We start from the raw sequence: 15497 nt of genomic DNA on the forward strand, positions 1-15497 counted from the left end.
CAGTATTAGGGATTGCAATACCGGTATACCGAATACCGGTATTTTGAGCCATTTGTACAATTTTGTAATACCGGTATTCACAAGTTTAAATACCGGTTTTCCGGTATTTACTAGAAATTTTTTTAAATTGTCTCCACTATATGTTCAGGTATAGCGAACATAGCAATATAGTATACGTTTTTGTTTTTATGTCTCCCTAACTGCCGAAATTAATTAGCTAATTAATGGCTTAATTAATTGCTTAAATTTAAATTAGCGAAACATGGATTACCCTGAAAGAAAATATTGTATCCATAATGACTGATGGAGCAACAATTATGAAAAAAGTTGGAAAATTGATTGGTGCAAATCAGCAGTTGTGCTATGCATATGGAATTCAATTAGTGGTAATAGATGTATTTATACCAATAATATAAAGAACAGAAGAATCCAAATACTGTAGATATAGAAACTTCGTATTCTAACTTTGAAAAGAGTAAGAGTGAGAGTGATATTGACAAAGAAGATAATGACAATGTAATTGTTGAAGAAGATATTGCTAATGAGGATGAAATATTAACCTAACAAAAATTGCTTCCTATAATTTATAAAGTTCAAAAAATTGTTAAAATATTTAAACGTTAACCTATAAAAAGGATATATTACTAAAATATACACTAACTGAAAATAAAACAGAATATATGTTAATATTAGATTCTAAAACACATTGGAACAGTTTACTCCTAATGGTGGAACAGTTTTTGAAATTGAGAAATCCAATCCGAACAGCAATAATCGATATAAACTTGTAAATTAATTTTTTAGATAGTGAATTCGACTTAATATCCAGAACTATATCAGCTCTACTTCCAATAAAACTGACTTTTGAAGCATTATGTCGGAGAGATTCTAATTTATTAATAGCTAATGCAACAATAAATGTCATGTTGCAGTCACTGAAAGAAAAGCACACATTTGTATCTGAAGAATTATATATTACATTGAAAAATCGCACAGAAGAAAGGCATACCGAAATAGAAAATGTCTTATGGTATTTACATAATTCTAATGATTTTATAAATGAAAATGAAAAGAAGAAAAGAAAATAACCAATTCAAATCTGATTAATTTAGAGTAACGTTTCTTAAAAATTTTTTCCCACAAACCTATACACATTCAGAATTCGGTTCAATTATCGAAGATTATGATGTCACTACTGTCGATAGTGAAAAGGAATTGTCCCTTGAACAAAAATTAGAATTAGCGATAAATAAAAAAGATTCAGCGAACCAAAATACAATACAGAAATCAGCTATATCCAAAACCATCTGACGAGAAATCGATTTATTTGAAGATGAGAGATTTAGAGGTAAATGCTTGGAAAAAGTATATCGCGCATTGCTAACAGTACCACGAACTAGCGTAGATGCCGAAAGAGCGTTTTCGACAGCTGGTCATTTTTACACAAAATTACTTTTCAGGCTTAATGACAGTACAATTGATGTAATATGTTTTTTTAGATCACATTTCAAAAATTTGTAATAGTACCACAGACTGAATAGTGATATTTGCACTTTTTTTGTGATTTAAATAAATAAGATGTTCCTTTACTTTTTTGTGATTATATACTCTTATAATTTATAAGTTGCAAATTATTTTTTGTGATATTTACACTCTCTAACAAAACTGGCAAATAAAAAAAATAAATACCTGTTTTTTATTTCTTTTTCCAAAATGTCTAATACCGGTATTAAGATTTAAAAAATACCGAATACCGGTATTGAAATTTTGGTCCGGTATTGCAATCCCTACTTAGTAGTCTAGGGATATGATTCTTGCTTCGGATACGACAGATCCCGGGTTCAAATTTCGGTTGAGCTCATATTCTGAATAACGATCTCTCCTCTTACATTTATTTCTTTTGCTACATGCTCGGGAATTTCCATTTCATTGGTTCAAAGCAAACATTTTATTTTTTTTCAATCCGACAACTATTTTGCACTTAAGAAAGGAAGTTTATAACCCGAAGAGACTGAAACTTCAACCCGCATCTTTTGTGGCTCGGAGGTTTAGGCATATGTCTCTCCCTTTGAATGGGCGAGGTCACGAGTTCAAATCCCGGATGATCCCGTCGTTAGTTTCCTTTTTCCCACCCCAATAAAGATAAAAAATCTTCCACATGATCAGCGTCAAAAACAAAAATGGTAAATGAAAGTTCTCGCACATATAATAAGAGGATTTTTAATTATTTAGCAAATTTTTTACCCAATACCAACGAAGAATTTTAAGGTTGCATGAGTCGTCAAAGCAGAAAAAAGTGCTAATTTGTCTGTGTGGATTCAATCGACTTTCTATTTCTAGAATTAAATGAACGGTGCGTTTTATGCCATGGTCATAGATAGTCCTGCACGTTTGTTCAGAAAACTGATGACACTCGTTAAAAAATTTTTACTAATTGGACAATTGCTATCTGACAAAATACATGGATTATCTAATTAGTTCAATTAGTTATCTATTAATTCAATTAGCTATCTATTAATTCAGATGCTTCCTAAAATATTCATTTTAAGAGAATATATTATATACGCATATTTTAATGTTTTAAATATAATCATATCTTTATAATTCTTATATGAAATCTTAATAAAAAATAAAATTTATTATTAGTTTTTAAATAGAAATAAAACAGTTTTTCCGCAAGCAGAAATAATTTTTTTAGACAAAAAAATTATTAAATTGACACATGTGGTATTTCTAAATGTATTCTCTGGGTCTGATTTTCTTTTGATATGAGACAGGTTGTTAGAATCATTATAAAGTATGCTAAATAATCAAACAGGAAAATTTGGTTAAAAGACTACAATAATAATTGTTGATATTTTATTTCACATTGCAAAAATAGACGCACTATAATTTATTTTTATTGTTTAAAAAAGAACTGCTTACTTGCACTTTTCTATTATCAATAAGCCTTACAAAAAATACAAGAAATCACGTGGCGGTGCTTGATATAAAATGTTATGATGGAAGAAACTCATTTTTTGATATCGTAAAAATAGGTTTACAAATTTAAAAGTAAGAAATTTACGCACATTATTTAGTTTTAGTTACAGTCGTAATCAATGAAATAGATGTCAAATCATTCAAAATTTGTCTTTAAAGTAGTATTTTGAACCCTGATTTGAGTATTAAAAATAAATCCGTATTTCAAGAAATTCAAATGACATTTATAGCTTTTTTATTTAAATAAATTGAATCATTTTGAACACTTTCCGTTTCCCACGGAAATCCGTTTCACATTTAGGGTGAATGAAGTAACTTCATTACAAAAAATTACTCAAAACTTTCTCTATTCAACCTCATAAATGAACGGATTAGTTCAAATTATACTAGCAGAGACTTTTCTAGATTTTTTTCATTTCCCTGCGTTCTTTCTACCCAGATGAGAATTTAGAGCGAAAGTGAATTCTTCATTAAAATTATGAATTCTTCATACATGAATGTTCCCATTTAAATAACTCACCGTCTACGAATGAGACGTTTCGGCCAATTAAACATTACTGAAACGGATTGGATAATCTTTAATATGTTAGACCTGATATAATTTTCTGCTCAATTTAATATATCTCTAAGTGGCTACGCATTTGGGAAAAAACTACGCTTTTGAGTTGTTATGCTTGTATGTCTGAAAATATTTTTTGCATTTTAAATTACTCAACACTTTGTTGTCCCCATATGTTTTAATTGTAATTTGAACAGAGAAGAAACAGTTCGAGTTAGTGTATCTCCAATACCACAATGAAAGATGCATGTTACTCAATAATTCAGAAAAGTTAAGGAAACAAATCAGATTTTTTAAATAACAAAATAATATTTTTAAGCTCACATAATCGTTTTCGTAATTTTTATATATTACTTACTCTCTCTCTCTCTCACACACACACACACACAGATTCATTTTTAATATTAGTAGAGATTGTACATGTTGTACTTCTTGATTTAGCTACAGCAATGCCCGAATATAAAAAAGAAATCTGAAGTTAAGCCCTCTACTACCGTAATCCACATCAGCATGCTCTTCATTGAAATATTTATCATTTTAGTATAGCAAAATTGTTGTACAAAGTCAAAATTTATTTCTTATTTAAGTATGCATTTAGAATAATCTATTATATGATAGCATGTAATATTAAATCTAGGAATATCATAGTGCTCTGCCACGCCAGTTACCTTTATTAATTAAATTCATTTAATAAAAATTTAAGAGATGGCATTCGTAAAAATCTACCATGTGATCTATATATATATATATATATATATATATATATATATATATATATATATATATATATATATATATATATTAGTTTTCAAAAATTAAATGATTTGTTAATTAATAATGATTTTAAGCTGTTTAGCATCAAAAGCAGAAGAGAAAAACAGGAAAAAAATTGATGATAGTGAAGAAGAAAACATGATACCGATTGAGAAATATGAAGATGTTGATTTTGACACTTTTTTTAAATTAGAAATAGAAGTTGCGGAGATGATAAAAGAATAATCCATCAATGATTTGTACAACAATAGGTGTATATTCTGATTGTTTGTTTGTTGGCATATGGTTTGATTTGTTAAAGATACTTAAATGCGGGCTCATTTTTTGTGTGCCTTCAAAACTGTTATTGATAAACTAAATATGGGAATTATGACAAACACTGTTTTGCAAAAATCAAAATTTATTTGGTAAGGAATGACGTCCCACAGGGGAGGGGAGCACCTGGTAATAGAGGTTGAGAAACTTCCTGCACGGTTGTTGGTTCTCGCCACCCTTGTCGGTACACAAAAAGGTGGGAGTATGCTCTTCGCATCGATGACGGGACGTTCTTGCCAAGAGAAGTATTGTATCGTGGCCGGTGATGGCCCTTGGTACTGAATCACAGTGTTCCCGTCAATGTTACGGTTGCACGGGATTCGGATCCGCAGTGATCGGCGTGATTGATATGTTCTTGTGCTCTTCGAAATATGTCTATTAAATGAAAAATCGTGGATCATTTCTGTTGAATGGGATGATCAAGTGTAGATGAAACCCTGGAGTAACAGGTTTTTGAATTTTATTTCAAAATTCTTTAGCATCTTACAAGTTTTTTACTTTGCCGACTTTGTTTTTTACTGGAGTGTAGTTGTGGCAGAAATGTCTACTTTTTTGGGTAACCATTTTGTTGTATGTTTACCATTTAAGAAATTGCTATCGATATCTGCATTCAGTGCATGAACTATTTGCAGGACTCGGATATTGTCATACTGTATCCAAAGATTACTTTGTTGTGCAGCCTCTTATTTTGAGATTTTTTGCCAATTTTAAATTCCAATTTATGGAATTTAAAATTAAATATTCCATAAATTGGAATATGTCCATAAATGTGTTGAATATTAGTTGACAATAAAATTGTTTGGAAATTTTTAGTTCTCTTTAGTGCATCTAATTAGAAGAAAATCTTGTTATACTTTAGATAGATTTTTATTGTTAAAAAAATTGATTGAGATTTTATTTGGACAGTTTTTTACATGTGTTTGTAATAGTTCAAATTTAAAATTGGGAAAGCTTTCCAAATATTCCGTTAAAAGCTTGCTTAAGCTTTACTCTCTGTTGCACTAAAAATTTAAACTTTGTGAAAAAATTTAAAAAAATGGAAAAAAACCCAAAAGGAACGGAAATGATTATCCCCGATGCAACAACTCCAATTAAAGGATTTAAAGGATTGACATATAAAGACTTTAAAAAAATCACCGGATTCTGATTCAAATGAGATAATTGAACCGTCAATGCAGACGGACAGCAAAATACAAATGTCCACAAAACGGAAAATGTAAAAATGAAAACAGGGAAAAATCGCCCTATAGATAAAAGACCGTGCATTCCTCTTACAGACAAAGAGTAAGAAAGAAATGATGGTGTTGTAAATGCTAAAAAGACAAAGAATGTGGATCCAAGTGAAAACGAAATAATACCAGAGGAAAATAAGCAACCCTTCAAACCATTGGGAATATTGGAAACATTTGAAAATATTATCAATAAATATAGGTTTGAGGGTAACGCGGCTGAAGAACTGAGAGACTTATTTTTGAATGTTTTGTCAAATTCTTCAGCAACCAAAATGAATTCAACAGATGTGATCATGAACCAACCTATGCAAATGTGGTTAAAAATATAAAGAGTGGTGGCATGGTGGATGAAAATTCAATTAAAACCAGGTATAACTTTTAATAGAAGGATCCAAGCCTCCAAAAAGCTGTTTGTGGGGGGAAAAACTAATCAAATACAACAAAAAAGGATTAATCAGAGTGAAAACGATAATAAAACAACACCATTACTAAGACCTAATGCAAACCTGCCTACACTGGTGCTTAGACCAATTACAGAGACAATAGACTCATCGATTAAAATGAGAAATATATTGGAAGCGAATATCAGCCCAAAGAGGATGGAAATTAAAATTATGGGTTTGAAGCCAGCAATGGGAAATGGAGTTCTGGTACAAGTTGAAACACCAGAAATGGTAATACAGTTAAAAGATGCAACTGACAGCCATACAAATTTGCAAAATTTATGCAAGGCTACTACTCCACAGATAAGAATGCCTCAAATCATTGTATATGATGTGGAAAAGAGGGAGAGACCCAGGGAGGATTGGATTTTCTCAATCAAATCAAGCTAAGCCATACCATAGTAAGAAATATGCCAGTTCTATATAGGAAAAAAGGAAGAGGCAGCTCATCTCACTGGGTTATAAGTTTGGACCGGAAACCGTTCCGAATAATTAAAGATAAAGCAAGACTACAGTGTGGTTTAGGATCGTATAGATTTAGAGAATTTGTGGAACCCCTTATATGTTTTATATGTCTTAAATATGGGCATGTTCGATCTAAATGTATGCAAAAAGTAGATATCTGAACCAAGTTCTTGGAAATGCATAACTCTAAAAATTGTACAAAGCCAAATCCAGAATGCAGAAACTATAAAGAGTATCGCAAAAGAACAAAAATTATAATTCGAGCGGATCATATTGCAACAACGGAGCATTGCCCTGTATTTATCAGGAAGAGAGATCGGTTGATTAAACAGACGAATTATGAATAAAAAGCCTTTCAATGTTAATTTTTGGCGTGTTATTCAACGTAATATAGGTCAAGGTAAATATGCGACAAAGGAACTCCCAAATTTGTTTGGGGACAATATTCCAGATGTTTACTTGTTACAAGAACCATATACAATGAAAGGAAAAATAATATAACTTCCCCTAGGATGGAGAATAATTGCTCATCCTTACGGGAAGGCGATAATAGCAGTAAGAAACCAAGATATTTCTGTTTTAACAAGATTTTCTAGAGAAAACATAGTAGAAGCCAATTTATCAGAAGGAAATAGTGAAATTACTATGGTATCGGCATACTTCCCACCGACTCACAATAAAGAAGAAATCTGCAGAGAACTTGAAAATCTGTTTGAACAGTTGGGGACATCATCCATACTTATTAGAAGAGATTTCAATCTTCATAGTCGTCTGCGGGAAAATGAAATTCCCGATCATAGATCACAAGATGAAGCCGGTTCGTTTATAGAATTCATTTTTAAGAAGAACCTTGTTAATTGGAATGATCCAAACTCATTGCCAACGTTTCAATCTGCACGTGGAAGAAGCTGTATTGATGTCACCTTATCAACTAAAGATCTGCATGACAGAGCAAAGGGCTGGAAGGTAATTCAAAGTACTCTGAATGACCATGGCTTTTTGGATTTTTAAATTAATATGGGTAGCAAAGTTTTGTCAACAGAAAGATTTAAATTAAGCAAGAGGAAAATTCGAAAAATTAATTTTCAAGTGACTGAAAAATATGCTAATATAAGAGTAACAATGCAAAGGATGAAAACTAAAAAAAGATTTAGAAGTATGGGTTAAAGAATTTACAGAATTCATTCAAAGAATTAGCCAAAGATCAAGCAATAAAGAAACAAATCAACTCAAGGTCCCCTGGTGGGATACTGAGCTGGAGAAACAAAGAAAACTGACAAGAGCCTTGCGACCTAGATACCAACGATGTAAAAAACTGAAGAAAGAATGAAGAGAAGATAAATTTATGAAAAAAATGAATGAATATACACAGGAATGTTAAGTAAGAAAAGTAGAGAATGCTTTGAAAAGTTATGTAGCGAAATAACGAGAATGAACCCTTTTGAGCTACCTTATAAATTAGTGACAGTTAAAATGAAAAGGAAAGCATTCTTTCAGGGTGTCAAAAAACAGGATGGAACAAAAACCAAAAATACAAAAGAAACTAAGGAAACTTTTGTGAGATGCCTTTTCAAAGAGGAACAGTCCCAACAAGAAAGTAAAACGTAGAAGAAAATGAGGAAAAGTATTGAGGGATATAAAACAAAAGAAAAAGTTAAAATATTCACAATAAATGAAATAAGAACAAAGATTAATAAAATGGCTAAAAAGGAAACACCTGGATTAGACAGCATCCCAATGGAGATGCTTGCTGAAATTAACAGAAAGAAACCATTCATACTTTTAGAATTATACAATAAGTGCTTAGAATTAGGTGCGCTCCCTAATCAGTGGAGGGTAGCAAAACTGATTTTAATTCCTAAAACTAATAGAGACTTAGAGGATCCTAAATCCTATAGACCAATTTGTTTGCTAACAACAGCAAGTAAAAGCTTAGATAAACTGATAACTCAAAGAGTACATCACTTATTAACGGCACAAAATAGACTACATCATGATCAACATGGTTTTAGATATAACCACTCTTGTGAAACAGCCCAAAATGCACTACGGAGTAAAATAAAAGGCGCGATGAATCAAAAACTAAAAACAACAGTTATATCTTTGGATGTAGCTGGAGCATTTGATTCAGTATGGAGGAAAAGTATTTTATATGCCCTTATAAAAATGAATTGCCCGAGCAATCTTTTTGAAGTGATTAAAGATTACTTCAATGAAAGAAAATGTATTTTCCAAGATGGAGGGAATAATTGAGAATTTATAATGTATAGAGGAGTGTCACATGGTCATGCAGCGGGCCTTTATTCTGGAATTTGGTTTGAATTCTGCATTTAATATCAAACTTCCAGTGAACTGCTTTTTACAAGCGTATGCCGATGATGTGCTACTAATAATCTCGGGAAGAACGTAAGATTAACTGGAAATTAAAGGAAAACAAATTATTCATAGGCTAGTAAAATGGGGCAAAATATATAAACTTGAGTTTAATGAAAGGAAAACAATTCAAATGCCTATTACATTTGGAGAAAGTTTAAAATTTACAGATCCCCCTAACATAAAAATGGGTAATAACAATATAAATGTGTCAAATCAAATTAAATACTTGGGAGTTACATGGAACAGAAAATTAACATTTACGTCGCATTTTAGTAAGGTCAAGAAAAAAGTGGATGTACTAACATATAAACTAGTGACAGTTGCGGATAAAGTTTCTAGAAAAAGGAAATACCATCTAAGAAGAATCTACACTGGGGCCATTGAGCCATTTGTTCTTTTCGAGCACGGAGCATGGGGACATAGGAAATCAGAGAAACTATAAATTCAATCCAACGGCGCCCTCTCATCATTATGTCTGGGGCATATCGAGCCATTTCTACAGAAGCCGTTCAAGTGATAACGGGAATTTTGCGAATGGACTTCAGAGCAACGGAAATATTCACTAAATTTCAAATAAGAACTACTAGTAATATAGTTAAAATAGGAAACAAATGTTTCAGCAAAAAGATTATGAGATGTATTCTGATAAGTTCGAATAACATCCTGCAGGATGGTTTATTCATGATTTTCACATTAAAATCCCAGATATGGATGGAATAGAAATTTTTACAGATGGTTCAAAAGATGAAAATAAAGTAGGAGCTGCAATAGTGGTATACTACTATGGGAAAGAGATCAATAAAAGTCTTGTGAAATTATCGAACCATGCCACAAGTTTCCAGGCAGAAGTGCAAGCTTTAAAGATGGCCATTGAATATTGTGTAAAGGTGGAGGACGGACAGAAGTGCTCAATTTTTTCAGATTCTCTGTCAGTCCTACAAGCCATACAATCTTCTCACAATTGTAATAAGGAAATATGGACGATAAAAGAAAAGATAAAAAGTGTAAAAACTAACAAGTGTATAGAGTTGAATTGGGTTAAGGCCCATATTGGGATATATGGTAATGAAAAGGCGGATCAATATGCAAAGTTGGCGGCACAGAAAGAGGGTGTTGATATGGTTGTCCCTAAATCAAATGGCGTCTTAAAATGGGAATTAAGAGAAGAAATAAAGCTGCAATGGTTTGACAGATGGTATATGTCCAAAAACGGAAGAGTAACTTTCGATTTTATTCCTAATCCAGAAATAAAAATAAGAAGATACCATCCACTGATAATTCAAATTATATCAGGACATGGGAGATTTCCTGCATATTTCCAAGATTTGGAAGAAGGCAGGAAAATAAATGCATTTGTGGAGGAATCGGCACTGTTTACCACTATTTAAAGGAATGTATTGAAATCTCGGAGCTAAGAAAAAATCTGAAAATTGTAAATAATGACTTAAGTACAATACTGATGGTACCAGGTAATCATAAAACTCTGAAGGACATGATGTCAAAAATTGTCAGTTTTTTTACCAACTATTTGAGAGTTGGCCGTTTCATTGTTTAGGTAGATAAGGAAGAAGGACAGTAATTGACCACTTTGTGGCCAATTACTTCGAAGCGAATGTCAGTTTGACAAATCGGTTAATGCAAGGATGGGCAATGCTAAAGATAGCAGTCTGCCACAATAAATCCTGTCGATACTGCTACGTTCAGTGGTGGCAGGGTGGTCGGCTGTACGCAAGAAGAGGAGTTTTACTTTTGCAGTGGTTCAGTCATTCAGATTTTTCCTTGTCCCTTCCGGCGGGTCGGAGTAGCCAGTTTGTGTTTGGTAATGAAAGACTAATTTGATAACTCCAAGAGTCAGATAAAATATTTATTCTCAGATCTCATCAATGAAGTCAGTGGTATGAAAGAAATAATTATTTTTACAAGCATTGAAAATATTAAAGAAAAGAAAATAATTAAATATTGTATTGAGCTACTTTCTATTGATAAATTGAATTGCCTGTTTTTACTCATTTAAATGTGTAGTTCTAAAAAAGCATATATTTTTTAGTGTGTCACAGTATTTATGTTTATATAAAGGTTTATGTCCATATTTTGATGACAAAATTGAAATTAGAGTTTTTATGAATTATTACTCGAAATAAAAAATATTAAATATTTAAAATAGTTTACATATGATATTTCATGAAATACAGAATATTGTTGCTGAAAGTAAAAATATGGTAATTTAGGGTAATTGGTAACAGGTAATGAATGCATTCTGATGCAATGGTTATATGACACTTCAAGCTCTTGAATCTAAAAGATAATCGCGGATGTGAGTGAATGATAAGCCACACTTCGAGAGGAATATGACTTTTTTTGTCCTTTTCAAACTATTATGCCTACATTTAACTATTTAACATAAGAAATTTAAAATAATGAGTCCATTAGACATCCGAGCAGTAGCGAGTCCATTAGGTTGGATTCTTCTTTGTGTAACTAGATTGTTTGGTTTTGAAGAAACATGTTATTCAGTAAGAATTATGAAGGTACAAAATTATATAAATTCATATGACAAAAAAACAGATGATGGACGAACTTCAAGCTCAGAATTAATGTTATCTACTAAGCAAAATAGTATGAAAATTGATAAAAGAAAAAAGAGAAAAGAATAAATATTTACGAATTTTTATTTTATTTAGGGTGATTAGTCTAACCTGACCTACCTCAATAAATTGCAGTTTGGATCAGGATTTAACATGATTGATTATTGATTACTTCGCTGTAAAATAAAATGAAAAGTAAGTGAATAGACTACTCAGGAATTTGTTAGAAATGTCAAAAAAGGTAATAATGCTTAAAAAACAGAAAATAATTAAAATAAGCCAATAAATAAAAACAATCAAAAATGAATAAAAGAAATGTCAAAGAATGCAATTAATTAGGAATAAAGTAAAGAAAGTAAGAGTGAAAACATATGCACATAAATGAAATAGTAAAAAATACTACTGAAACCTAAAATACTTTGGAATGACAAAATCATATGAAAAATGAAAATATGTAACGAGAAGAATTCAAGAGTTCAAAATCAAATAATCAAGACATGGTCTTTAGACATGACAAAGATATGTTTAATTAAAAATAGATAGTCTCTGAAGAAAGGCTCTATGGTGGGACACTGTTATATTTGAAGAAAATGAAGTGCAATTAATATTGAAATATAAAATTTCAAATGAAGTCAGGTTGTTCTTAATTCCTGCGACCTCAAAAGCATGGCAGATGGCTGAAGGAATGAGAATATAAAATGCTCTCTTGATTCTAGATTCATTTTAATTTTCTGTTGCTATTAGCGATAGGCGAGGATCGAACTCGAACCTTTGGGTTCGTAGCCGAGTAACAAGACCACTAGACAAAAGAAATTTCTCATGTCTCGTAGCTGTTATCTGGCTTATAAAGCGTCACCACATTACTTCCCCTTCAGTGCGTCGGAGGTGAGACGAACGATTTTTTGTCCTGTTTTTGCTGTTATTAGTGGTGATATATTGGCTGTAGCGTCTTATCCATTTTTTTTTGGCTGATTATTTATCAGTTTTATTTATTTATTGGCTGATTATTTATCAGCTTCATTTTTTTTTATTGGCTGATTTTTTATCAGCTTCATTTATTTATTGGCTGATTATTTATCAGCTTCATTTTATTTATTGGCCGATTATTTATCAGCTTCATTTTATTTATTGGCCGATTGTTTATCAGCTTCATTTTTTTTTTCATTTTTTATTGGCTGATTATTTATCAGCTTTGATTTTTATTTATTTCTGGTAGAGGGCGCTACAACAGTTGTATGAAGGTTTTTTGCGTATGACGTCATCGGGTCACCAATGTTGCTATTGGTGATAGGCGAGGATCGAACTCGAACCTTTGGGTTCGTAGCCGAGTAACAAGACCACTAGACAAAAGAAATTTCTCATGTCTCGTAGCTGTTATCTGGCTTATAAAGCGTCACCACATTTCTCATCTCAAGAAAAAGAGGATGGTAACAAAGAGAGGTAATCAATTAGGATGAGGTCGTAGGTGGAAAAGCAGCCTAAAATTTTGGGACTGAATTGCATGCACTGCACCCACTATACAAATCAATGAATCCATTAAGAAATAAGGTGAAAAGCATTCATTGGAGTCTGGATGAAAAGGAGTATTCGTTTTGGAGTAAGTAATGCATGTCGTTGGTATTCGTTTTCGCTGCCTGCTGAATGAGACCGGTTTATATTGTTAATTGGGTGGTTTCACATGATACGATGCTATAAATAGACATTCTGTGACATAATGGAATAGGGTATATAGTTTTTCTAAAAAAAAAATATGGAATTTGGAAAAGGTTAAATCTATGAAAATGCGATAGGAAAGGCAGATGTTTTATGAAAAACAAAACTTCGTTTCGTTTCCATTTGATTGGTTGCACGCTTACGCTGGGAGTGACGCTATGAAAAGGCTTACATGTATTGCCATCGTCCCAAGTAATCCTAAGTGGCTGTCGTCTACTGACAGAATTTTTTTGACGAAGGATTTTGAAAATTTGAGAGATGTTTCAGATAAATGTTGCTTTTCTGCTGCCTCTTTAGCCAAACATTCCGCTTTTTCATTAAAAGCCTACTTGTGTTTTTATTATGACAATACAGTAGTTCTCATTTATTTCCAATATTAATTAATTAAATTTTTTGCTCAGAAACCAAAATACGTACTCCCAATTCTTCAACTGTCTGTGGTAAAACTGTGAACAGTCCTATAAGTGGGGCTTGTTAATGAATAAATCATTTGGAAAAAATGTACCGTTTACTGAGTGTTGAAGAACATAGTGATGATGCTCACAAAAAATAAATATCTTCTCCATCTAACGCTATCATCTGAAATCGAAAGAAAACTAAAACGTTTCCCAATTATTCTGATCCCATCTATTTTGTTGAATCTCAGTGGCAATTGGAATCATTGTCAAGTTTTAGTTTAAAATATGCTTTAAAAATGAAAACGATAAAGGAATTTTTTAAATAGTGAACCCCCGATTTGTATTTAGGATTCACATTTGTTGGTTAGTTTTGAAAACATTTTATAGCTTTTGAACTTTTATTCACTAAATTAAATTAAGATTGGATACAAATTGAGCTGCATAGAAAAGTTTTTTAAGCGTAGAACGTAACATGTTGCTTATTTTGCAGAAAAATAAATTCATTATAACTGCTGTAATATAAAAGATATAATAATAAAAAACAATCAATAAAGTTAAGAATTAAGATGTGTTATTTTGAAACGTTTTAACGGATAAAACGAAATGTACATGTGATGATTTAAGAGAGTCCCTAGGAATTTCAGCTTTAGACCTCATCCAACTAGTTTATTCTGTCTGTAAATTGCATTAAACAGAAATAAAAGCAAATGTTTAAGGCATCCTTAGTTTGAGAATCTTGGGAACGAACTTTGCGAAGGCTTAAACCAATTAGGTCTAAAAATATCTTCGTTTCCAAACTGTACACAGAACATAAAGCTTTAGATTAAATAGATGTATTTCTTCTTTTAAAGATAATACCGATTAAGTGGTCTGTTTCAAGAATAGATACGGTCGTCATTCGATAAAAGACGCAAATATTGCTTGTCAGAGGCTGAAAGAGATTGTTATGACAAATTAGCATCAGTATTCCCACGATCAAATATTCCATTAAGGTGGAAATAATAGAGAGAAATGTATCTTTGCTTAACAAATGAAAACATGTATTTAACACTATTCATTTGGGAAGTTTTAGTAGTTCAAATTCTTATTTTAAACTGAATATATTTAGAAGGCAAGCGTCAGGAATTGGATGGCGTTGCTGAGCGATTACTGACTACTATTCAGGTAATGGATGGTTATTTACATCTATACTTATATATAAAGCTCAATGTGTGTGTGTGTGTGTGTTGGCGCTCTACAGGCCAGACCATTTGACCTACAGCTACCAAATTTGGTACATGTATACCTTGGAGGTCGAGAATGTGCACCTGGAGTTCCTTTTTTAAAATTTTTAATTAGAATTTTAATTATTAATTAAAAACTAACTCTCCCGCCAAAAAAATCCTTTCTTTTTCCCCACAGCCAAATGAGTAAGACTTCAGTTTTTTTGTTTTTTTTCCCAACAGCAATGAGGCTAGGGCTAACATTTTTCGCTGATTATTTCAAACGATTCTGTTTATTTTCTTAATGTTTTATGCCTTTAAAATTAAACATTGTTAATGAATCGATCTTTCAGATTCATTCTGAAGTACTTTTGAATTAAAATAAAACATATTAAAGGAAATTAAAAATTTCTAATCTACATTGCGTTACCCCAACTGGTGTAGAAAAATTCA

Source organism: Argiope bruennichi, chromosome 8, assembly GCF_947563725.1.
Source record: "Argiope bruennichi chromosome 8, qqArgBrue1.1, whole genome shotgun sequence".
In the NCBI taxonomy this organism is placed as follows: domain Eukaryota; kingdom Metazoa; phylum Arthropoda; class Arachnida; order Araneae; family Araneidae; genus Argiope; species Argiope bruennichi.